The sequence below is a fragment of the Eriocheir sinensis genome, chromosome 43 (assembly GCF_024679095.1).
Source record: "Eriocheir sinensis breed Jianghai 21 chromosome 43, ASM2467909v1, whole genome shotgun sequence".
Lineage (NCBI taxonomy): Eukaryota > Metazoa > Arthropoda > Malacostraca > Decapoda > Varunidae > Eriocheir > Eriocheir sinensis.
The window spans coordinates 9,263,647-9,287,646 of NC_066551.1; the positions used below are offsets into that span (position 1 = coordinate 9,263,647).

Below are 24,000 nucleotides of genomic sequence, written 5' to 3' on the forward strand. Positions count from 1 at the left end.
TTCCCTCGCTATTATTCTTTATTGTATTCCTTTTTCTCTCTCTTTCTCCTTCCTCTTTTTCTCTCTATAATTCGTCTTCTCTGTTTCTTTCTTTCTCCTCTCTTCTATTCTTCCCCTCCTCGCAGCCTTTTTTCCTTTCTCTGTCTTCCACTTCCTCCTCCCTTCCATTCCTGCTTCCCTTCTTCGCAACCTTTCTTTCTTCCTGTCTTCCTCTTCCTCCTCTCTTCCGTTCCTCACTTCTTCGCAGCCTTTCTTCATTTTTGTCTTCCTCGTCTCCTCTCTTCCCTTCCTCTCCTCTTTGCGGCCTTCCCTCCTTCCTTGTCTCCCTTTTCCTCCTTCACTCCACTTCTTCTTCCCATCTTTACAGCATTTCTTCCTTCCTCTATCTTCATCTTCTCCTCTCTACCCTTCCTCTCTTCTTTGCAGTCTTACCTCCTTCCTCTGTCTCCCTCTTCTCCCCTCCATTATTCCCTTCCTTCTTCTCAGTCTTTCCTCCGCTTTGTTTTCCCAGACTCTTCCTTCCCCTTCCTCCTTTACTCTTAAGCCAGCACTCCCCCCTCCTCCCCCTTCTCTCCTGATCCTCTCCTTCCCCCCTCCCCCTCTTACCTCTCACCTTCATTCCTCCGCCCCTCCCTTCACCTTCCTCTCTCCTGCCCTCTGCCTACCTGAGGAAAAGAATCTAACTTTTCCCAAAGTCTCAAAATGAATAAAACAAAATTCTCCCTCTCTCAAAATATCCTGCCTCTACGATATATTTTTCTAGGCATAGTTTTAGTTCTTTATGCTGTTCAGGAAATTCCATACATACATTCATACATAATACATACATACGTACCCGCATACATGCATAAATACATACATACATGTGTACATACATTAGTATATATTGACGAGCAGAATGGTGGAAAGACCAGACATAGACATACATACATACATACATAGATACATACATACACACATACAGACAGACAGACAGACAAATATATAGACAGACATATAGACAAACATATATATACACACACACACACACACACACACACACACACACACACACACACACACACACACACACACACACACACCAATAAAACAGCCAAACCAAACAGGCCAAAGGGAGGGACCACCAACAATCGTACAAACAAACACACACATAACAAAAAGAAAGACAGTCACATAGTTGTTAGACAGAGCAACAAAGGGACTTGCTTATTTATGGACACAGACACACAGACAGACAGACAGAAAGATAGACAGAAACACTTAGGGAGTTTGCCCCGAAAGAAGTAGCGGAGAGGAAAAAAATGTCTGGAGATGGAAGAGGGAGGGACAATATTGGAGGGAGGGAGGGAAGGAGGGGGAACTAAAGGAGAGAGTGAAGGAGGAAGGAGGGAGGGAGAGGAACAAAGAGAGGAAGTGTCTTTGTGTTGGAGGAACTCTTGGGAATTCTTGAAGGAAAGGGGAAAAGAGGATTACAGGCTACAGGGGGGGAGGGGGGTGGGGGGGCTGGCAAGGACAGGATGAAGGAGCGAAGGAGGGAGTAAAGGAAGGAAGATAGGAAGGAAGGCAGACAAGCAAGCACGATGAAAGTGTGGAGGGGGAGGAAGGAAGGGAAGGAAGAAAGGGAGGAAGGAGAGAATTCAAAAGAGAAGGAAGGAGAGAAGTTAGGAAGGAAGGAAAGAAGGAAGGAAAAGGGTAAATAAATGAATGGATGAATGAAGGAAAGAAGGAAGGAGAGAATTAAGGAAGGATGAAAGGTAGAAAGAAAGGAAGGAAAGAAGGAAAGGAGGGAGAGAGGAAGGCTTAGAAAGGAACGAAGGGAGGAAGGAAGGAAGGAAGGCTTGGAGGAGAGGAGGGAAAAATATGTTGCTTAAAGAAGACTTGAAACTTCCTCCTCCTGTCGATTTTTATTATTATTATAATTATTATTATTATTATTATTATTATTATTATTATTATTATTATTATTATTATTATTATTATTATTATTATTATTATTATTATTATTATTATTATTATTATTATTATTATTATTATTATAATTATAATTATTAATATAATTATAATTATTATTATAATTATTATTATAATTATTATTATTATTGCTCGTGCTCTATAATGTCTTTACTTTTATTTTCGTCGTTTTCCCGGCTTAGAAAAAGTGTAATTTTCTACAAGCAAAAATAATATCAAGCAAAACAAAAGGAAGCTAGGCAGAGAGAGAGAGAGATTTACATAGATTTACATAGAAAATCAGACTACACAGACCCCATGGTCCAGACTTGGTGATCTGTCCTTAAACCTAAGTGATTCTACATTAGCCAAGTGGGGTCTGACTAAACTATTGTATAGCGGAAGTATTACTTCTTTATTTTTGAATAAAAAGTTTATTTTAATGAAGCCCAACATTCTGTTCGCTTTTTTTGCTGCATCGATGTATTGCTTCGAAAAAATGAGATTTGACGCGATTTTGATAACCAGGTCCCTGACGCAGGGTAGGCGGTGGCTGAGTGGTTAGCGTGCGGGCCCCACATTCATCACGCCATGGACAACGTCGATTCGAATCCCCACGCTACCACCTGGGATTTTTCAGTCACCGCCGAGTGGCCTAAGACTACCCACATGCTGTCCAGAAGACCACCCATCAACCCGGACTCCAGAAGAAACCGTCCAAGTGAATAAAAAATGAGTTCCGGGGGACAGCATGAGCCAGGCACAACTGGCGCCACTATAAAAATAGCCCTCATCATGACGGGCTTGGGCCGACCACCAGGCCCCTGAAGAAAACCTACCGGAGCTATAGGCAGAGATGTATAAAAAAAAAATAACGCTTTTGAGTTTGACGTTTTCGTAATCGAACTTCTTATTTCTTGTTCCAACTTGAAGAACCTGGCACTTGTCTACTTTAAAGGACATCTCCCATCTATCAGACCAAGTTGAAATTTTATGCTAATCTTCTTGGAGACCTTGCCTGTCTTCGTCAGTGAGAACCAAGTTACTAATCTTTGTGGCGTCTGCAAATTTACTAATGAAATTATTGATTCCAACATCCACATCGTTGATGTAGATAATGAAGAGTACTGGGCCAAGAACCCAGCCCTGAGGGACGCCACTAGTGACTGGCGCCCACTCTGAGTTAAATCCGTTGATCACCACTCTTTGTTGCTCAACCAATTCGCGATCCATTGGTGTACTTGACCATCAATACCTAGTTGCTTTATTTTAGAAAGTAATTTATGATGTGGAACTTTATCAAACGCTTTCTGGAAATCAAGATAGACTACGTCAAGTGATTTGATTACGTCATAAACTGAGAAGAGATCGTTATAAAAGGTCAGTAGGTTTGACAGGCAGGATCTTTTGTTACGGAAGCCATGTTGTGAATCCCCAATTAATGAGTGGCTTTCAAGGTAACTCACAATTTTGTCTCTAATTATGCTCTCGAGTAGCTTACCTACAACTGAAGTTAGACTAATGGGCCTGTAATTACCTGGTATTTTTTTGTCTCCTTAAAAATCTCGGAGAGAGAGAGAGAGAGAGAATAAAAATAGGGATAATGAGACGAGATGCCGAAGGAAGTCAGAAAGGAGGAAACCAAGCCACTGGAGGAGGAGGAGGAGGAGGAGGAGGACACACTCGAGACGTGCCGCCGCGGGGAGGAGAGTCAAGGTCCTCCTCCAGCATGTTTTGGAGAGTCACTTGAGGTTGTTTATGTGTAGGAGTCTCTCTCTCTCTCTCTCTCTCTGCTCTCTCTCTGCTCTCTCTCTCTCTCTCTCTCTCTCTCTCTCTCTCTCTCTCTCTCTCTCTCTCTCTCTCTCTCTCTCTCTCTCGCTCTCGCTCTCGCTCTCGCTCTCTCTCTCTCTCTCTCTCTAATTCTGTTTGTCGTGCTATTTCTGCCTCACATTTCTTTTTAAATTGTTTTGTTTTCTTTTTTCTTTTAGCAATTGGCTGTTTTCTGTCGCTAAATTCTTTTCTTGCTCTCGTTCCCTAACTTTCTTTTCTTCTTCTTTCTTCAATCTTTTCTTTTTTTCTTTTACTGACAATGCGCTTCTTTTTGCTAGTGTTCTTTTGTTTATTTTTCTTTTTTGTTTTTGTTTTGTTCTTCATTCACGTTATCCATCCACTTTTTTTTTATATATTTCTTCCTTTTCTCATCCTTCTTATTGTCATTCACAGCTTACACTTCCTTCCTTCTTCCTTTCTTCCTTTCTTCTTTCTGTTTTCCTCACTTTATTCTCATCCACTTATCTTCATTTCTATTTTTTACCTAATTTTTCTTTATTCTCATTCATTCAGTTTCATCTATTTTACATTTCCCTTTTCCTTGATAGCTTACACCTACTTCTCTCCTCCTTCCTTTTATTTCCCTTTTCCCCCTTTTATTTTCATCCACTTACCTTCATTTCCATTCTTTACCTTCTCATTTTTCTTTAATCTCATTCATTCACTTTCACCGTTTCATTTATCTTACATTTCCTTCTTCCCTTCTTTGTTCTCATCCACTCACCTTATTTCTATCTTGTATTTTCTTTCGTTTTTTCCTATATTTTTATCCACAAACCTTTATTTCTATTTTACTCCCTCCTCTCATTCTTCATTATCAGCCATCATCTCTATTCCCTTCATGTTGTACCCCTCTTTTCTGCTTGTTATTATTGTTTTCTTCCTCCTCTTCCTTTTCCTCCTACTGAGGACGAAGCCCTATGAAGAGCGACTCGAGCGACTCAACCTCTTCACGTTGGAAAAGAGACGACTGCGGGGAGACATGATACAAGTCTTTAAGTACCTGAACAAGTTCAGCAACGTTGATCACTCCAAACTCTTCACGCTGCAAACTAACCTGAGAACAAGAAACAACGGAAAAACAATTCAAGCAAAGCGATGCAATACCGACATCGGCAGGAGTTATTTCTCGAATAGAGTGGTTCGCCACTGGAACAGCCTCCCTGCAGAAGTGGTTAGCGCAGAGACCATCAACTCCTTCAAGAAACGCATTGATCGCCACTTTGCTGCATCGGGAGTGAACTGAACGTTCCCAAGAGTAGGTGCACAAGTGCTTTAATCCTTCCCTGCAAGCCACTCCTATGGCAAACGGATTGATTAAATCACTGGAAGCAGGCAGCCTAGTAATGAGCCAACAGGCTTTCTGCTGCCTGCTAGTCCATGTGTCCATGTGTCCTTCTTGCCTCTTCCAGTTCACCTCTTCCTACATTTGCATCCTCTCTCCCACCTCGTTTTCTTCCTTCTTTCTTCCATCTCATTTTCCATTATTCTCATTTTTCACGTTTTTCCCTTCCCTTTTTTCTTATTTGCATCCTCTATTCCATATTTTCCTTTCTCCTTTCCTATCTTTCATCTTTGTTTGGTTTTCATTTACCTATTTCCTTTCTTACTCATTTTTTCCCTTTTCTTATTTCATTCATTTTTCATTTTTTCCTTTTTTCTTTCCCTTTCATTGCCTTTCATTTCCTTAACTATTTTCCCTTCCTAATATCCTTCCTCTGCCGTTTTGTTTCCTTTTATTCATTTCCTCTTTCTTACTCATTTTTTCCTTTTTCTTATTCCATTCCTTTATTCACTTTTTCCTTTTTTCTTTCCTTTTCATTGCATTTCATTAACCATTTTCCCTTCCTAATTTCCTTCCTCTTCCATCTCTTCGTTTTTCCCATCTCTTTTCCTCTCCTCTTCCTCCCCCTTTTTCCTTCCTCCATTTACACTTTTCTCGTACCTTTTCCTTCCTTCCTTCCTCCCTTCACTCTTTTCTGCCATTCACATCTTCCTTAACCTCCTCCTTTACTTCCCTCTTTCATCTCGCCTTTTCCCTCACCTTTTTTTCTTTCCTCTGAATTCATCTTCTTTCATTCACATTTTTTTTCAACCTCTGTTCCTTCTCTCCTCTCCCTTCTTCCTCCTCCTCCTCCTCCTCTTCCACGGCTTCCATTCAGTTCCTTCACTCATTCATGTCCTCTCTCCTCCTCCTCCTCCTCCTCCTCTTCCTCCTCCTCCTCCTCCTTCTTCGTGGTCTTCGCTTCTAGCTTCGTGCTGCTTGCGTCCTATTCTCCTTTAGTTTCTTCTCTCTCCTTCCTTCCCTCCCTCTCTCCCTCCTTCTCTCCCTCCTTCTCTCCCTCCCTCCATGATGCCTCGAGGCCCTAGTGAGGCTGGTAAGGAGAAGCAAGAGGGGGTGAGAGCTCCTCTTGAATGAGAGAGAGAGAGAGAGAGAGAGAGAGAGAGAGAGAGAGAGAGAGAGAGAGAGAGAGAGAGAGAGAGAGAGAGAGAGAGATTACTGGAGGTCTGGCCAAATCGTTATTATTAAGATGAAGTAATTAAATGGAAAACGTTGGAAAATATAACGAACGAGAGGAGAGAGATAAGTGGAAATTAAGGAACGGCGGGCGATTCCTCGTAAATTGGAAGTGTGTGGCGGTGTTTTTCTCTTCCTCTTCTTCTCCTCTTCCTCTTTTTCTCTTCCTCCTCTTCCCTTCCTCTTCTTTTCCTTTTCTTCTTTTCCTCCTCTTCTCTGTCTCCTCTTCTCTTATTCTTTTTTTACCTTTTCTCCTCTTCCTTTTCTTCTCTTCCTCTTCCCTTCCTCTTCTTCTCTTCCTCTTCTTTTCCTTTTCTTCTTCTCTTCCTCTTTCCTTCCTCTTCTTTTCCTTTTCTTCTTTTCCTCCTCTTCCCTGTTTCCTCTTCTCTTCCTCTTTTTTACCTTTTCTCCTCTTCCTCTTCTTCTCTTCCTCTTCCCTTCCTCCTCTTCTCTTCCTCTTCTTTTCCTTTTCTTCTTCTCTTCCTCTTTTTCTCTTCCTCCTCTTCCCTTCCTCCTCTTCTCTTCCTCTTTCCTTCCTCCTCGTCTCTTCCTCTTCTTTTCCTTTTCTTCTTTTCCTCCTCTTCCCTGTCTCCTCTTCTCTTCCTCTTTTTTACCTTTTCTCCTCTTCTCTTCCTCTTCCCTTCCTCCTCTTCTCTTCCTCTTCTTTTCCTTGTCTTCTCTTCCTCTTCCCTTCCTCCTCTTTTCTTCCTCTTCTTTTCCTTTTCTTCTTTTCCTCCTCTTCCCTGTCTCCTCTTCTCTTCCTCTTTTTTACCTTTTCTCCTCTTCCTCTTCTTCTCTTCCTCTTCCCTTCCTCCTCATCTCTTCCTCTTCCCTTCCTCCTCTTCTCTTCCTCTTCTTTTCCTTTTCTTCTCTTCCTCTTCCCTTCCTCCTCTTCTCTTCCTCTTTTTTACCTTTTCTCCTCTTCCTCTTCCCTTCCTCCTCTTCTCTTCCTCTTCTTTTCCTATTCTTCTCTTCCTCTTCCCTTCCTCCTCTTCTCTTCCCCTTCTTTTCCTTTTCTTTTCTTCCTCTTTTCTTCGTCTTCCCTCCCTCTTCTTTTCTTCCTCTTACCTTCCCCCTCTTATCTTCCTCTTCTTTTCCTTTTCTTCTCTTCCTCTTCTCTTCTTCCTCTTCTCTTCCTCTTCTCTTCTTCCTCTTCTCTTCCTCTTTTTTTTCATCCTTCTTTTCCTTTTTTCTTCCTCTTCTTTTCTTTCTCTTTCCTTCCTCCTCTTCTCTTTCTCTTCTTCTCCTCTTCTTCTTTTCCTTCTCTTCTATTCCTCCTCCGTTTCTTCTATATTTAGCAAAGAAGGACGAGGGAGAGAAGGTGACTTTTTTATCTTCTGGAAAGGCAGAGAATGAACGGCTCCTCCTCCTCCTGCTCCTCCTCCTCCTCCTCCTCCTCCTCCTCCAATAAGCTGCTCCTGGTGATGTTGCTGTTGCTGCAAAAATGTTGAAAGAAGTAAGAGAAAATATAGCGACGATTTTTTTTTTTCAATACTCGTTTTAAGGTATTTTTATTTGTTATAGTTTTTGTGTTTTTGCTACAACAACAACAACAACAACAACAACAACGGCAACATCAACATCAGCAACATCAACATCAGCTACTACTACTACTACTACTACTACAGCAAGAAAATGAATTACACGAGACTTTAACAACGAAAACAACAAAACCAAAAACAACAACAACAACAACAAAAATCTACCTACCTACCTACATGCATAAATAAGTTTCTTCGGGGCAAAATAAAAAATAAGGCCCCTAATTAAGAACACCTGTACCTCGACTCACCTGTTTGCCTCTCTCCCCTTTCCTCCTCCTCCTCCTCCTCCTCCTCCTCGTCTTAAACAAGCTTATTTATTTCTTCGCTGAATGTGGGGGAGGACGTGGAGAGGAGACGAAGAGAGGTTACTTTAGGGCGAGAAGGGGGAGGAGGAGGAGGAGGAGGAGGAGGAGAGCTTGAGGCGCCGTGAGAGTGTGGGACGAAATGAAGAAGAGGAGGGAAGAGTGAGAGGCTTGGCAGGTGGGAGAAGGGAGGAAGGGAGAAACAGAGGAGGAGGAGGAGGAGGAGGAGGAAGAGGAGGAGAGGGAAAGACGAGAAAAAAAGTGATCGAAAAGAGAAAAGTTTAAAGGAGGAGTAAGAGAAAAGAAGAAGGAAATGAATGTCGATAAGGAATAATAGGAGAATGGAATAGGGAGATATTGAAGGAGAAAGACTGAAGGAGGAGGAGGAGGAGGAGGAAGAAAAGAAAAGAGAAGAAGTAAACGTCTTTTCTTCTTCTTCTTTTCTCTACTCCTTTCCTATCTCCTCGTTCCTTAATCCTATCTTTTTTTTCTACACTCAATTCTCTTTTATTCTCTGTTCTTTCTCTAAACTTACCTCTTTTCAATTGTTTTCCTCCTTTTTATTTTATTCCCCTTCTTCTTATCTTTAAAAATATCATATTCTATATTTTTTTCTCCTCTTCATTCCCTTTTCCCCTCCTACTTTCCCTCCTTCCTCCAACCTGCCAATCTTTAAGCAGCAAACATCGAGAGAGACAAAGAAGGAAAGTGACAAAGAGGAAGATGAGGAAAGGAGAGAAGAAGTAAGAGGAAAATTAGGTTACGAGGCGGAGGAGAAAGACGAGAGAAAATAGGACAAATTAAAAGGATTAGACGAGAGTGATAATGGAGGAGAGACCGAAACAGAGAGAGAGAGAGAGAGAGAGAGAGAGAGAGAGAGAGAAATGGGTGGGTGTCCGTGGAGGTGTTGAATCAATGAGTCACCGTTTAACACTTGAAGAAGCTGTCAAAGCCTTTATCTTTGTACCCCTTTAAGAGGAGGTGGAGGAGGAGGAGGAGGAGAGGAGACGAAAGGAGAGATAAGGAGGGGAAAAGAAAGAGTGGATTTCATATATAGCGGAGAGTTGAAGAGTGAGAGGTAGAAGGAAAAGAGGAGGAAGAGGAAGAGGAGGAGGAGGAGGAGGAGAGAAGAGGAGAGGAGAGAAGAGATAAGGAGAGGAAAAGCATAAGTGGATTTCATATATAGCGGAGAGTTGAAGAGTGAGAGGTAGAAGGAAAGGAGGAGGAGGAGGAGAAAGAGGAAGAGGAAGAAGAAGAGGAGGAGGAAGAGTTAATATAAGAGACAATAATTAGATGGCAAAGATGATAAAGCTAAAATAAGGTGCAGAAAGCGATATTTATGACCGATGATAAAAGAAAGCCATGAGAGAGAGAGAGATATACACACACACACACAGAGACAAAGACAGACGCCCGTTTTCTTAAACAGTGTAAGCCTAGGATACCATGTTGTTAGTTAGCTAGACACCCACAAATGGATTTCATAAACGGATCTGACGCCGTTCTGTGTATGGCTAGGATCCCACATTATTGGAACATTCGAGTGTTGACCTACCACACAACATGGGGCGACCATACCCACCCGAAAGAGAAACGAAATGTAAGAAATTATTCATTATATTAAAAAACAACAACTTATGAATAATCAATAAATATGCCATTATTCTACTTCTGTTATTATTTCACTTCTCTTTTTCAGTCAGTATCTTTGTAATCACAACAAGTACAAGATTTTAAAACAACATGAGTGGTTGCGCGTGTATTTGGGGAGGCGGTGGCTGAACGGATAGCGAGACGGCCCCGCGTTCAGGAGGACGCGAGTTCAATCCCCGACCGGTGCCACTAAGCTGGGATTTTTCACACGCCGCCGAGTGGCTTAAAACTACCCACATGCTGTCCAGAAGATCACCTATTAACCCGGACTCTAGATTCTAGGATTAAAGATGAGCTCTGGGAGGGCAGCATGAGCCAGTGCAAGATGGCGCCACTATAAACACTCGCCTGCGCCAGAACGGGCTGGGTCCCACCTGGAAGAAGCCTTGGACCGACCATCAGGAACTCAGGATCCACCGGGAAGAAGCCTACCGGCGCAATAGGCCAAGACGTATGAAAAAATGAAAAAAAGTAAGAAGTCGATTATAATTATAACTACAGTATACTCATGTAGTTTATTATGATTAAGATGAATGAGATCACTACCTTTGGATGAATTCTTCTTCTGTGAGGTACGTCATCGGGTCACTGCGATCCCGTAAAACTGTGCGGGGTAATCTAATCCGTCGAATTTCTTCAATTTGTTCATCATCAAGCTCTTGTATGAGATGAATGACTCCACGAAAAAGTTCCAAGGCCTGAAATATGTACCGGTAATACGTGATAATCGAGTACTTATACACGTGATTACTTGTAATATATAATAACTGAAATGATGCATTCAGGCCTTGATATACAGATTATTTCATGCATTATTTTCTTTTCTTTCTACTCAAAGATTTATACGGCTGGAAAACAGTAATGTCGATCTAGTAAAATTTTAGTTTAACGCCACACTCGGGCAAGTCATTTGTAGGTCAGCAGCAGGGAACTGGGTATTATTTTACTTTATTCTCCGTCTCACAGCGGTACTTCTCACACTTCTCATCGGTTAAATGCCAGTATTCTATATATTTTGAACCCCATATATAGGCCTATGCGTCACAAATTGCTAGAAACGCCGCTAGCGATGTAAAAAAATTGAGTGGGTTTCTTGGAGTAGTAATGCTTGAGGGTGAAGAGATTGATGAAGGCCCGTTGAGGAGGAGGAGGAGGAGGAGGAGGAGGAGAGGGGGGGGTTGAGGGAGAAGGAGGAGGAAGAAGAGGGGGAAAATGACGCAGCTCTGAAAAGAAGACTCATCACATGAATATGATACAAAAGTGAAGTCGAAGAAGAGAAAAAAGAAAGAAAAGGAAGAAGAAAAAGAAAAAAGAAAAAGAAAAAAGGAAATGGAGAAGAAAATGAAAATAATGAAAAAAAGTGAGGAAGAAAATGAAGAAAATGAGGAAGAAAATGAGGAAGAAAATGAGGAAGAAAATGGAGAAGAGAATGGAGAAGAGAATGAAGAAGAAAATGGAGAAGAAAATGGAGAAGAAAATCAAAAGGGAAAGTGAATAAGAGAAAAGAAAAAAAAGAGTAATGATGATAATAAAAATAAGAAGTAAAACAAGAATATAAGAAGTAGAAGAAAAAGATGAAAAGAAACGGTAAACATCAATAAAGAATGCAACGAAAAGCGGAAGCAAGTAGAAGAAGAAGAAGAAGGAGGAGGAGGAGGAGGAAGAGGAGGAAGAAGAAGAAGAAGGCAGAAATACAGAGGGAGGAGATGAAAAAAAAAAAATCAGGAAATGAGGTAGGTGGAGTGAGCAAAAAAGAAAAGAGGAGTAGAAGGAGGAGGAGGAGGTGGAGGAGAAAGAGGAGGAAGAAGAGGAGGAGGAGGAGGAGGAAGAGGAGGAGAAGAAGGTGACGATGATGGAGGCCTGAGGAGGAGTATTGACGCCAACAAATGAGGTCGCTGCCGCCTCACTTGTCTCCCTCACACCTCCTGAGAGAGAGAGAGAGAGAGAGTCTAAAAAAGGTTGAGGCTTAAAAAAAACTCGTGGAACAGTTTTTTTTTTTTTTTTTTGCTCACAGTTTTCTCTCGTTGTTTCTCGTGTTTTTCTCTCGTGTTTTTTGCGCGTATTTTTTTTATTATTTCCCTGTTTTCTTTTTTTCTCTTTTTCTTCATCTTTTATCGTCTTGTATTATAACCTTTACTTGCGTCAATCTGGTTTACACACGTACGTACATACATACATACATACATACATAAATACATACTTACATACATACGTACGACGGTGGCTGAATGGATAGCGTGACGGCGCCGCGTTCAGGACGACGCGAGTTCAATCCCCGCCCGGTGCCACCAAGCTGGGATTTTTCAGCCGCCGCCGAGTGGCTTAAAACTACCCACATGCCGTCCAGAAGACCACCTATCAACCCGGACTCTAGATTCTAGGATTAAAGATGAGCTCCGGGAGGGCAGCATGAGCCAATGCAAGATGGCGCTACTAAAAACACTCGCCTGCGCCACAACGGGCTGGGCCATACCATCAGGCCCCTCAAAAAAAAAAAAAAAAAAAAAAAAAAAAATTGCATACATACTATATACATACCACCCGAAACTGACCTCTTCTGACCTTTCGTTCTTTTTTCTTTCGTTTGGAGCAGCATCTGACGGCCTTTTTTTCTGTCTTTTGCCCTTGAGCTGCCTCCCTTGCTGTTAAAAAAAAAATAAAAAAATAAAGAAAATAAAAATACATACATAATCATACAAAGACCTAATGCACACACTCCCATACCCTAACGTTCATACCTGTAGTCACCATCCTCATCACCCTCACCTTTGTATTCTCTCTGCCTCAACTAATTATGAATTCCTGTACCTCTAACACCTGAGTCCGCTCCTACACCTGCCCGAACTTCCTTACCTCATTACCCTCACTTCTTGTTCGTGCTCTTCCTCCTCCTGTTATGTTTTTTTTTTCTTGTTTCCGTTGTAGTTTTTCGTATGCTTTTCTTGTTGTTCTTGTTCTTGTCTTTCTTGTTTTTTTACTCTTCTCCTCCTCCTTCATCTACTCTTTTTCACTGTTCGCATTTTCCTCCTCCACCATTTCCTCTTTCCCATTTATTTCCTCCTCTACTTCCTTCTTTTGATATTCTACTTCCTTGTTCTTCTTCTCCCCTCCTCCTCCTCCCTCTCGTTCTCCTCCATCGTTTTCTCTCTTATATTTCTATTTCTACTTCCTTCATTAAATCTACTTCCTCGTTCTCCTCTCTAACCCCTCGACTTCATCACCCTCCTCTTCCATCCATTTCCCACCATCCCCCTCCTCCTCCTCCTCCTCCTCCTCTCCCGCCCTAGATAATACCTCTTTCCTCCCCTCAATATACCACCCGCGGGCCGCCTCCTACATCATATTACCAGCCTCAACGTGTTTCCCGAATAAGCCTTGTTGCACTCTGTGGGCGGGAGTACCTCGCTGTTGTTATCGTTGTTGTTGTTGTTGTTGTTCTTTTTCTTCTTCTACGTCTTCTAACTATTCTTCTTCTTCTAACTCTTCTTCTTCTTCTAACTCTTCTTCTTCTTCTTCTTCCAACTCTTCTTCTTCTAATTCTTCTTCTTCTTCTTCTTCTTCATCTAACTATTCTTCTTCTTCTTCTTCTATCATATTCTTCTTCCTTTTCTAACTATTCTTATTCCTCTTCTTTTTATTTTTGTTCTTACCATCTTTATCATTGTGTATTAGTATTAGTAGTTTATAGACAGTGTGTGTGTGTGTGTGTGTGTGTGTGTGTGTGTGTGTGTGTTCCAAATATAGAACGGCACGTGATTAAATTTCTTCCCCTGCGTTGAGATGGTGGTGATGGTGAGGATGATGATGATGATGATGATGATGATGATGATGATGATGACTACCTTACGTCTCTCTACCCAAAACGAACACCCTCACCACTTGATAATGATACTGAACCCTTTCTGGCAATATTATTTTCTCTCTCTCTCTCTCTCTCTCTCTCTCTCTCTCTCTCTCCCCACCATTTATAAACTCTCACAAAAACATCATTCCTTTTCCTTTACATAACTCTCTCCTCCCCATCCTCAAATCTCCCCCACCCTTTCTCCCCCTTCTACGCCTCCCCTTCTTAAATCTCCCTCCTCCCTTTCTCCCCCTTCCTCGTCTCCTCCTCCTCATATCTCACCCTCCCTTTCTCCCCTTCCACGCCTCCCCCTTCTCACATCTCCCCCCTCCCTTTCTCCCCCTTCCTCGTCTCCCCCTTCTCATATCTCCCTCTCCCTTTCTCCCCCTCCCACGTCTCCCCTCATATCTCACTCCTCCCTGTCTCCCCTCCCACGTCTCCCCCTTCTCCTATCTCACCCCTCTCTCCCCCTTCATCGCCTCCCCCTTCTCCTATCTCACCCCTTCCTTCCCTCCTCCCCCATCACCACTACACTAGTACTCGCGGTAAGCTCCCCTTCACCTCCCTTCCCCTCTCCCCCTCTTCACGTAAACACACACCCATCACCACCTCTATCCCATTATCATCTACCTTTTTTCCCCTCCATCTACCGCACACCTGTATATTTAACCTTCCCTACCTGCTCATTCTCGTCGCTCTCATGTTCCCTTTTTCAGCTTATTTCCGTATTTATAGGTGAAATGTGTTATGTAAGTCTTGTTTTCTACTTTTCCTGTATCCATTTTAGCGGCTCTGGTCTCTTTAAAGCTGATTGTAAACGTTTTAACTTCTCTCGGTCTATATTCTTAAACGTTTCGAAGCCCAAGCACACACATTTTTTTTTTACAGCAAAGGAGACAGATCAAGTGCTTAAAAAAAGAAAACAATAATAAAAAAGCCCGCTACTTACTGCCCCTAAAAAGATTGGAGAGGAGTGGCCGAAAGAGAGATTTGGCAAGACATTCGTAGAGGTTCGGGCATTTGCAGAGGTAGTTTTAAGACCCTACTGATAGTTTGACCCTTCTGTGCCATGAACCTACAAAAACACTCATTAGAACGTGATTGATCTCCTTTTCGGCCTTTGGAAGTAGCTGATGTGAGAGGCGGAAGCGTCTGAGAATATCGTCACCCTCATAAAATAATAGCCCTAGTCATTTTTCAGCGATTTCCAGGTTTCTGTTTACATCAATTTTTCAACATGTGACGCTCAGTTTTGTATAGGTGTCTTCGTCATTCAGGATTTGAGTTGCCTTTTCATTTCTGCCTAAATCTTAAGCCAAATGAGATAATAAGAGTTCTTTTCTGAGTTCCTGTAAAGTAGAAAATAATGACTTAGGCGGTTTGTTTACGAAGGTTACGATATAATACTTGCCATGGCCTTACAATGTTTCTTCTTCATTTTGATTTGCAGTCCATTTGTTTGGCTTAGGTGAGATGTACGTGTGTGTGTGTGAGTGTGAGTGTGAGAGTGAGTGTGTGTGTGTGTGTGAGTGTGTGAGTGTGTGTGTGTGTGTGTGTGTGTGTGTGTGTGTGTGTGTGTGTGTGTGTGTGTGTGTGATTATCTACGCTTTCTGTATCTGTTTTTTTCACACCTGTACGTCCTCACACCTTCAGCCTCAGACTTAAAGGAGAGATACATAGCTGTCACCTCCTCTCTCCTTCCTTCCTTCCTTCCTTTCTTCTCGTCCTCACCTTCGTCCTTGTCCTTTTCCACTTTCTTTTTCCTTATCTCTGAATCTTGTCTTTTTCTCTCTCGCTCTTCCGCATTTTATTCTTGTATTTTCCTTCATTCTCCTTTTCTTCCTTCTCTTTTGTCATTATCCTTTCCCATCATCTGTTTCTCATCTCCCCTCTCCTTTTCCTCTTCCATCTTTTACTCCTTTCCCTCCTCCTCCTCCTCTTCCTTCTCCTCCTCTTCTTCCCCCTCTTCGTTCTCCCTATCTTTCTCCTTCTTTTCTTTCTAGTTTTAGCCCCTCTTTCACCTCCCCTTTCTAATATTTTTTCATTATTCTCCTCCTTCATCTTCTCATTTTCCTTCTATTTTCTCTTTATCCTTTTCTCCTCTTTTTCCTCTTAGTTCTCCATCTTTCTCCGTTTTTTCTTTCTAGTCTTTTTCATCTTTCTCCTCCTCTTTCTACTCCTTTTCATTATTCTCCTCCTTCATATTCTCATCGCCCTTCTTCTCTTATTTTCTTATCCTTTCCGTTCTCCTCCTCCTCCTCTTCTTCCTTCTCCTCCTCTTCTCTCTTCTTTTTGCTCTCCTTACCTTTCCCCCCTTTTTTTTATAATTTTAACTCCTCTTTCTACTCCTTTTCATTATTCTCCTCCTTCATATTCTCATCGTCCTTCTTCTCTATTTTATTATCCTTTCCGCTCTCCTCCTCCTCCTCTTCCTCCTCCTCCTCCTCCTCCCCACGCTAACACAAACACTCACGGACACCCATTTACCCCCCCCCCCACCCCCTCTTTGAAGACATCTCCCCCCTTACCCACCCGCCCCCCTCCCCCACCCCCAGCACATTAGCGGTCGTCACCCCAGCACACTGTCGTTTCCTGCCACAATATCCGGGGTGGGACGACTTAACTCCCCCCCCTGCTACCCCCTTCCCCTTGTCACTCCTCACCCCCCCTATCCCCCCCTTACAAACGCATCGGAAATTCTCCTCCTCGATAAGACCTTGCCGAGGAGTGGGTCTGATGGCGGTCTAAGAAGGGAGGGAAGGAGGGAAGGATAGGAAAGAAGGGGCATAAGGAAATGGATAGAGATGCAGAGAGAAGGAAAGGATAGGCATGGAGTTAGGGGAAAAGGAAGGAAGGAAGGATGGGAAGGAGGAAGGGATGGAACGATGAATGTAAGGAAGGAAGGGCTGCAAGGGAAGAGATAAAGCAGAGAGATGAAAAAAAGAAGTGCAGAGAAAAAGGACAGTGATGAAAGAAAAATGAGAAAGAAGAAAGAAGGATGGGGAATGGAAGGATGGAGGGAGTGATGGAAGGATAGGAAGGAAGAGACACAAGGGAGAAGATAAAATATGGAGGTGCAAAGAAAAAAGAATAGAAATGGAAGGAAAGTAAGAACGAAGAAAGGAGGGATGGAGGGAAGGATGTAGGAAAGGATGGAAGGAGGGAAGCAAAGGAAAGGTAACAGGGAAAGAGCACAAGGTAGGAGATAAAGAGCTGTATGCTGATAAAAAAAGAAGGATAAGGAGGAGGGAGGGAAGAAAGGAAGGAAAGAAGGATAGAAAAGAAATATGAAGGGAAGGAGGGATGGAGATAAGAAGGAAAAGAAAGGATATAGGGAAGTAGGGTAAAAAATAAAGGAAGAAATTAGGAAAGAGTGAAATATAAGAATGGAGAAGAGGAAGAAACGAAGGAAGGGATGAAGGAAGAACTGAAGAAAAGGAGGAGACGGAGAAAGGAGGAAGGAAGAGGAGAAAGACGAAAGGAAAGACAGGTGATAAAAATGGAAGGAGAGAAGGAGAGGAAGCATGGAAGGAACTGAATGAGAGAGAGAGAGAGAGAGAGAGAGAGAAGAATGAGAGAAGTTTAGATTACAGCTGATAAGAGATGGAGGGAAGAAGTAACATATATGGAGGGAGGGAAAAACAGCGACAGGAGGAAGAAAACAAGATAGAGAGATGAAGGAAAGGAGAAGAAGCACAGATGGAGAGGAAGAGATAAGAATGCGGAGAGAATAGAACATAGAGAAAGAAGGAAGAGGGGAAAGAGAAGAAGAAAGAGGAAAGGGATGAAAGAAATACAGAAAAGGAGAAGAGATACGGAAGAAAGGAAGAGAAGGACAAAATAAAATGCAATAACAAAGGAAAGAGAAAGAGTGGAGAGATAAAGGGAAGGAAGGAGAGAGAAGGAGAGGACTGCAGAGAAGGAAGGAACAAAGGTGAAGATGAACGGGAGATAAAGATGCTGGAGAGATTGGGACGGAGAGGAAAAAGTAGACAAGTTTGTTACCAGAAGAGGAGGAGGAGGAGGAGGAGGAGAAGAAGAGGAGAGAAACGGAAGGAGGTGAAGGAGGTGTGGGAGGAGGAAGGAGGTGGAAACGTTGAAAGCTAGAAGTGGAGGAGAAAAATAAATGAAGAATGTTGAAGGGAAATGACGTTGGGGAGGAAGGAAAGGAGGAAGGAGAGAGAGGAGGAAGGACAGATAGGAGGAAGGACAGATAGGAAAGAAGAAAAAAAGCGAGAATGCGAAGGAAATGTTGAAAGCTAGAAATGGAAGGAAAAATAAATAAAGAATGTTGAAAGGAAAGGGCGATTAATTTTGGAGAGATGGAGAAAGGAGGAATGTAAGGAAGGAAGGAAGGAAGGAGAGAAGAAAAGGTTGATAAAGAGAAAAAGAAGAATATGAAGGAAAGGTTGAAAGCTGGAAATGGAGAGAAAAATAAATAATGAATGTTGAAAGGAAAGGGCGATTAATTTTAGAGAGATGGAGGAAGGAGGAATGTAAGGAAGGAAGGAAGGAAGGAGAGAAGAAAAGGTTGATAAAGAGAAAAATAAGAATATGAAGGAAATGTTGAAAGCTAGAAATGGAGGGAAAAATAAATAAAGAATGTTGAAAGGAAAGGGCGATTAATTTTGGAGAGATGGAGGAAGGAGGAATGTAAAGAAGGAAGGAGAGAAGGAAAGGTAGATAAAGAAGAGAAGAAGGGGGAGAATAAGGAGGAAACATTAAGAGCTAGAAGAGGAGAGAGGAAAAGATGAAGAATTTTAAAGGAAGCGGGGGAGGAAATGAAGGAAGGAGAAATGCAAGGAAGGAAGGGAGGAAGAAGGGAAGGAAAGGTAGATAAAGAAGAGAAAAAAAGGGAGAATAAGGAGGAAACATTGAAAGCTAGAAGAGGAGAGACGAAAATAATGAAGAATTTTAAAGGAAGCAGGGGAAGAAATGAAGGAAGGAGAAATGTAAGGGAGGAATGTAAGGAAGAAGAAGAGGGGAAAGGGTAGATAAAGAAGAGAAAAAGAGGGAGAATAAGGAGGAAACATTGAAAGCTAGAAGAGGAGAGACGAAAATAATGAAGAATTTTAAAGGAAGCAGGGGAAGAAATGAAGGAAAGAGAAATGTAAGGGAGGAATGTAAGGAAGAAGAAGAGGGGAAAGGGTAGATAAAGAAGAGAAAAAGAGGGAGAATAAGGAGGAAACATTGAAAGCTAGAAGAGGAGAGACGAAACGATGAAGATGATGATTTTAAAGGAAGCGGGGGAAGAAGTGAAGGAAGGAGAAATACAAGGAAAGAAGGAAGAGGAAGAAGAAAGGAAAATCTAGATAGTAAAAAGCAAAAAAAAAAAATAAATAAATAAATAAAAAAAAAAAATAAAATAAAAGGGTTTGCCAGTGAAGTAGGATTTCCAGGAGCAAACTGAGTGCGAGAAAGATGCTGGGGGGAAGATAAGGGGAAGAGGAGGAGGAGGAGGAGGAGGAGGAAGAAGAGGAAGAGGAAGAGGAAGTGGAGGGAAGAGACGCCAAATATGGATAAAAAAGAAGGGGTTTAGCTAGAAAGGGAGGATTTCTTAAAAGAGCAAATGGAGGAAGAAGAGGAAGAGAGGAAGGAAGAATGGAAAAGAGAGAGAAGTAACTATAAATGGAGAGAGAGAGAGAGGAGGAAGGAAAGATGGAAGAAGGGAAGAAAAAAAGGGAAGATAGGGAGAAAAAAAGGGAGAGGGGGTAAAGGAGTTAAACAGAGGAAACAGAAAAGAAAAAAAAGGAAGGGAAGACGATAGGCAGAAAATAAAATAAAGGGAGGAAGAAGTGACGGAAGAAATAATAAAGGGCGAGGAATAAAGGAGGGAGAAAAAAGAAAAAAAGGAAGAATAATGCAGGGAGATGAATGAAGGAAGGAAGAATGGAGGATAATGAAGTAAAGATGAAGTTAGGTGAGAGAAGAAGGAGAAAAGGACGAATGGAAGCGAAGGATGGAGAAAAAATATAAGACAAAAATGAGGAAGAGAAATAGAGGGAAGAGAGTAATAAAGGAAGGAAGAATAATAGATAGGGAAGTAAAGAAAGAGGAAGAAAAAGGAGGAAGGAAGAAAGGACGAACGAAAGGAGAGAGAAAGGAAATAAAAATCGAATATAAAGAAGAAGAATGGAAGTAGGAGAGAGATAAAAGAAGAAAGAATGTAGATAGAGGGGAAGGGAGGAAGAAAGGACGGACAAAAACAAAATAGGGAAGAAGAAAGAAAATACAAGAAGAAAATGAGGAAGGGTAATGAAGGGAAAATGAGTTTGAAGAGAAGAGCAAATATAGAATGGAGGGACTTAAAACACAAACCCGATGATGGACAAGTAAAGCAAGGAAAGAAAAAGAGAAGGAAAAGAGAAAAAGATAAGAAAAGAGAAAGGGGAGACATGACACATTAAAAATAATATGTGCCTTGGAGAGAAAATGTCCTGGATGGAGAGAGGAGGAGGAGGAGGAGGAGGAGGAGGAGGAGGAGGAGGAGGAGGAGGTGGTGCGGTTGTTTGTTTGGAAGGAGAGAGGGAGAAAGGAAAAAGTAGACGGATGGAGAGAGAGAGAGAGAGAGAGAGAGAGAGGTCACGAGGGAACTCTTGTATAACGTTATAAAAAGAGAGTGAGAAAGACAAGTTCTGTGTCCATTCTCTCTCTCTCTCTCTCTCTCTCTCTCTCTCTCTCTCTCTCTCTCTCTCTCTCGAAAATCGTACAACTTTCGCTTCACCTCCCTTCTTTTTTCCTCCTCCTCCTCCTCCTCCTCCTCCTCCTCCTCCTCCTCCTCCTCCTCCTCCTCCTCCTCTTTCTCCTCCTCCTCCTCCTCCTCCTCCCTGCATCTCTCTCTCTCTCTCTCTCTCTCTCTCTCTCTCTCTCTCTCTCTCTCTCTCTCTCTTTACTATCTCCAGGAAAATGCATTCACACTTGACCGACTTCTTCCTTTCATTCCTCCTTCCTCTTTCCCTTCCTCCTTCCCTCCTTCTTCTGCCCCCCTTCTGCTTTTTTCTCTTCCGCTTTCTTCCTTCCTCTATCCTCTTTACTCATTATTTCTCCTTTTTCCTCCGGCACCTTTCCTCTTTTTCTTCTGCTTTCATTTTGCCATCTTCCCTTTCTCTTTTTCCTTCCTCTTTTTTCCTCATTCCTCACTTCTCCCTCTTCTTTCCTCCGTCACTTTTCCTCTTTATTCCTTCCTCCTTCTTTCTGTTTTCCCTCTCTCCTTTCCCCTTCCTCTCCTGCTCCTATTCTGTTCTCTTCCTTTCTCTTTCCCTCTTCCTCTTTTCTCCTTCCTTCTCCTTCTCCTCTTCCTCCTCCTCCTCCTCCTCCTCCTCCTCCTCCTCCTGTTTTTTCTTCCCCTTTTCAGTGATCTTTTTTTCTTTTTATCCCGGTTGTCTTCTTTCCCTTACTTCTTGACCTCCTCCTCCTCTTGTTCCTTCTCCGTCCTACGTCTTTGCTAGCCCCTCCTCCTCCTCCTCCTCCTTCTCTTTTTCCTCCTCCTCCTCCTCTTGCTGGTACGTTCTTGCCTGTTTTTTTATCTTTTTTTTTTTTTGTTGCCTTTTCCTGACCTGGTAACTTCATTATCATCATCATCATCATCATCATCATCAACCTCACCGTTAACCTTTTCTCGTATTTTTTTTTTTTTGTTGTTTATATTTTCGTCTATTCCTCGTTTTCTTCGCTTTTATTCTCTCTGTTTCGCCTCGTTTCATCGCATCACGTTTCCCTTCTCCATTTTACCTCCTCTTGCCTTCCTCCTCCTCCTCCTCTCTTTCCTCCTCCCCCTCCTCCTTCTCCTCCTCCTCGGCGTGGCAGCCTTTGAGGTCAGCCAGAAGCAATTGTTTTCCTTTGTATCTTTGCGACGGTTTCATTGGCCTATTGTTTTGTGGGACACGCTTGGAGGGGCGCCGCCGAGGCCTACATCTCCCGCCCCGGCCTGGCTGTGTGTGTCTGTCGCCGTGTGTTTGTCTGTAGTAATGCACTGGGCTTCTCTGGGCTATTGTGTGTGTGAGTTTATGGTCCGTATTCGTAAACGTATCGGACCCCCTTACGACTGTTTTCCAAAGCCACGGGGAAGATTAACCTGGTAGCTGTAGGGATCATGTTTCTTAACCCCTTGACTGCGGATTTCCTAAAAGAAGACATCACTAAGCTTCAGGAATGGAACAAAAAGTGGCTGCTACAATTCAGTGAAGAAAAATGTAAAGTCCTGCACATTGGGACGGGATATCCAGCACACCAATAACACATGGGAAACACTCCACTATCCACCACAGAGGCAGAGAAAGACCTGAGAGCATACTTTACCAGGCTTCCAGTGAAAGCCAAATCCGTGCAAATCGCAGCGGACGGGTTAAAGGCCCCTCTAATTAGAAAAATGAGAAAAAAATCACTCACGCAAACCATTTCATAATATATATATATATATCAACGCATTTGTCATCAGTTTATGCATCATCTATTTTTGGGGGTTTATATCATGGCAAAAATGTGGCCCGTCGCTGGTACACGGTAAAGCCACAAATTTGGCCCGTCGCTGCTACCGGGTTAATCGAGTTTTCAAGGGTGATTTTCGCTTTCCAGATGTAGACGTCGTGTAAAACTATCACTTGGATCACAGAACAGTCCATGAACACCTCAGGAACTTCTACGAGAACTTTACAGACTGGTGATCTTCTTGTTATTGGTCTTCTAGCTCTTCTTGCTCTCGTGTTTCTTCTACTTCTTTCTCTTTTTCTTCTACATGTTCATAGTTAAAAATATGGGCTTACACTTCTTGATCTCCTTGTTATAGAGAAATTGATGAATATGTATAAGGCTCACAAGAAACTCCATCGACTGATTATGTGTGTGTTGTACGTGGGGTGGTCGAGTGGCTTAGAGCTTCAGTCTTGGAAAGTGATGAGCCTGGGCAATAGTTCGAACCCCAGTGCCGCCGCGTGACGTCAGGAAGGGAAGTGTATCCGATCGTGAACCCTAAAACCACAACCCTAAACGTAGTCACTCCCAAGGTAAATGGAATCCCGTACTCTTTAAATAGAATCCCGTGTTCTTTAAAGGGAATCCCGTACTCTTTAAATGGAATCCCGTACTCTTTAAAGGGTATCCCGTACTCTTTAAATGGAATCCCGTACTCTTTAAATGGAATCCCGTACTCTTTAAATGGATGGACGTAACGAAGAATATTTGTGTGTGTTTTAGTGTTTGTTTGTGTGCTTGTGTTTGTTTGTTTGTTTGTTCGTATGTTTATTTCATTGTGTGTGTATGTTTAATCCATTGTGTTTATGTATTTCTCTTAAGTAAGGTTTTCTTTTTGTTTTCGTGTATATATTTTCTATTTTCCATCGTAATTTTCTTTATATATTGACCTTTTTATATTGTTTCGTGAGTTCTGCCTTTTATGTACTTTATCTGACAGTCGAAATGAATTGTTATGCTTTTTTATTTCTTTATTTGTTTTGGAATCTTTATGGGAAAACAACATTTACGACAACGGCATACATGGACAACTAAAAAATGTTGATTCGCTTTTTTAATTAATATTTCGTCGCTTCCGGTATTTCCTTTTTTTTTTCTCATTTTGCGTTCCATTTATTTTTTGTTTCTGCGTCTATGAAGTTGTGGAATTCTTCATAGTCACGTGTGGCCCCGCTCCGGCCCGCATCAGCTGCTCGGCCCGCGAATACAAAGTGACTCCCCCCTTTTCCCCCCTTTCCTACCCCTCTCCCTCCCCCCTCTCTCGCTCAGTTCCCCTCCCTCTTCTCCTCCCTCCATCCCTCACTCGCCGTCCCACTGCTTCTCTCTCTTTCACTCTCTCTTTCTCTCTGTCCACTTTTCTCCTCCTCCTCCTCCTCCTCCTCCCCGCCGCACCGGGGTGGTGCCATTCATCTTTATTTACGTTTCTTACTTCATATGAGTTTTAGTGCCGCGTCTTTTGTTCTCATTCCTTGTTATTTGCTGTGTGTGTTTTTATTACTGCTACCACCACAACCGCCGCCTTCTGTTTCGTCATCGTCGTCACTATTATCATCATCATTATTTCCTTCGTCCTCGTTTTCGTTTTCATCTTCTTCTTCTTTTGTCTTGTTCTTGTTTTTTTTGTTCTACTACTAACTACTACTACTACCACCACTACTACTACTACTATTACTACCACCACCACCACCTCTGCTACTATCGAGAGAAAGAGAGAGCGAGAGCGAGAGAGAGCGAGAGACAAGGGAGTGGGGGCCAGATGCTGTGAGAAATGTTTCCAATATCGCGAGAGACCTGCTGGCCGTCATTAATTCCGGGTCCCGTAAAAGATAGGGATTTGGTGAAGAAGTATTGAAGTTTTGTGCGGGCTAAAGAACGTGTGAGGGGGGCGGG

General features: G+C 42.4%; 1 pseudogene; it reads right to left on the reverse strand.

The window, feature by feature from the left end:
- The window catches only part of LOC127010448 (basic proline-rich protein-like), a 99,569-nt pseudogene that overhangs the window by 62,906 nt on the left and 12,663 nt on the right, over positions 1-24,000 (reverse strand).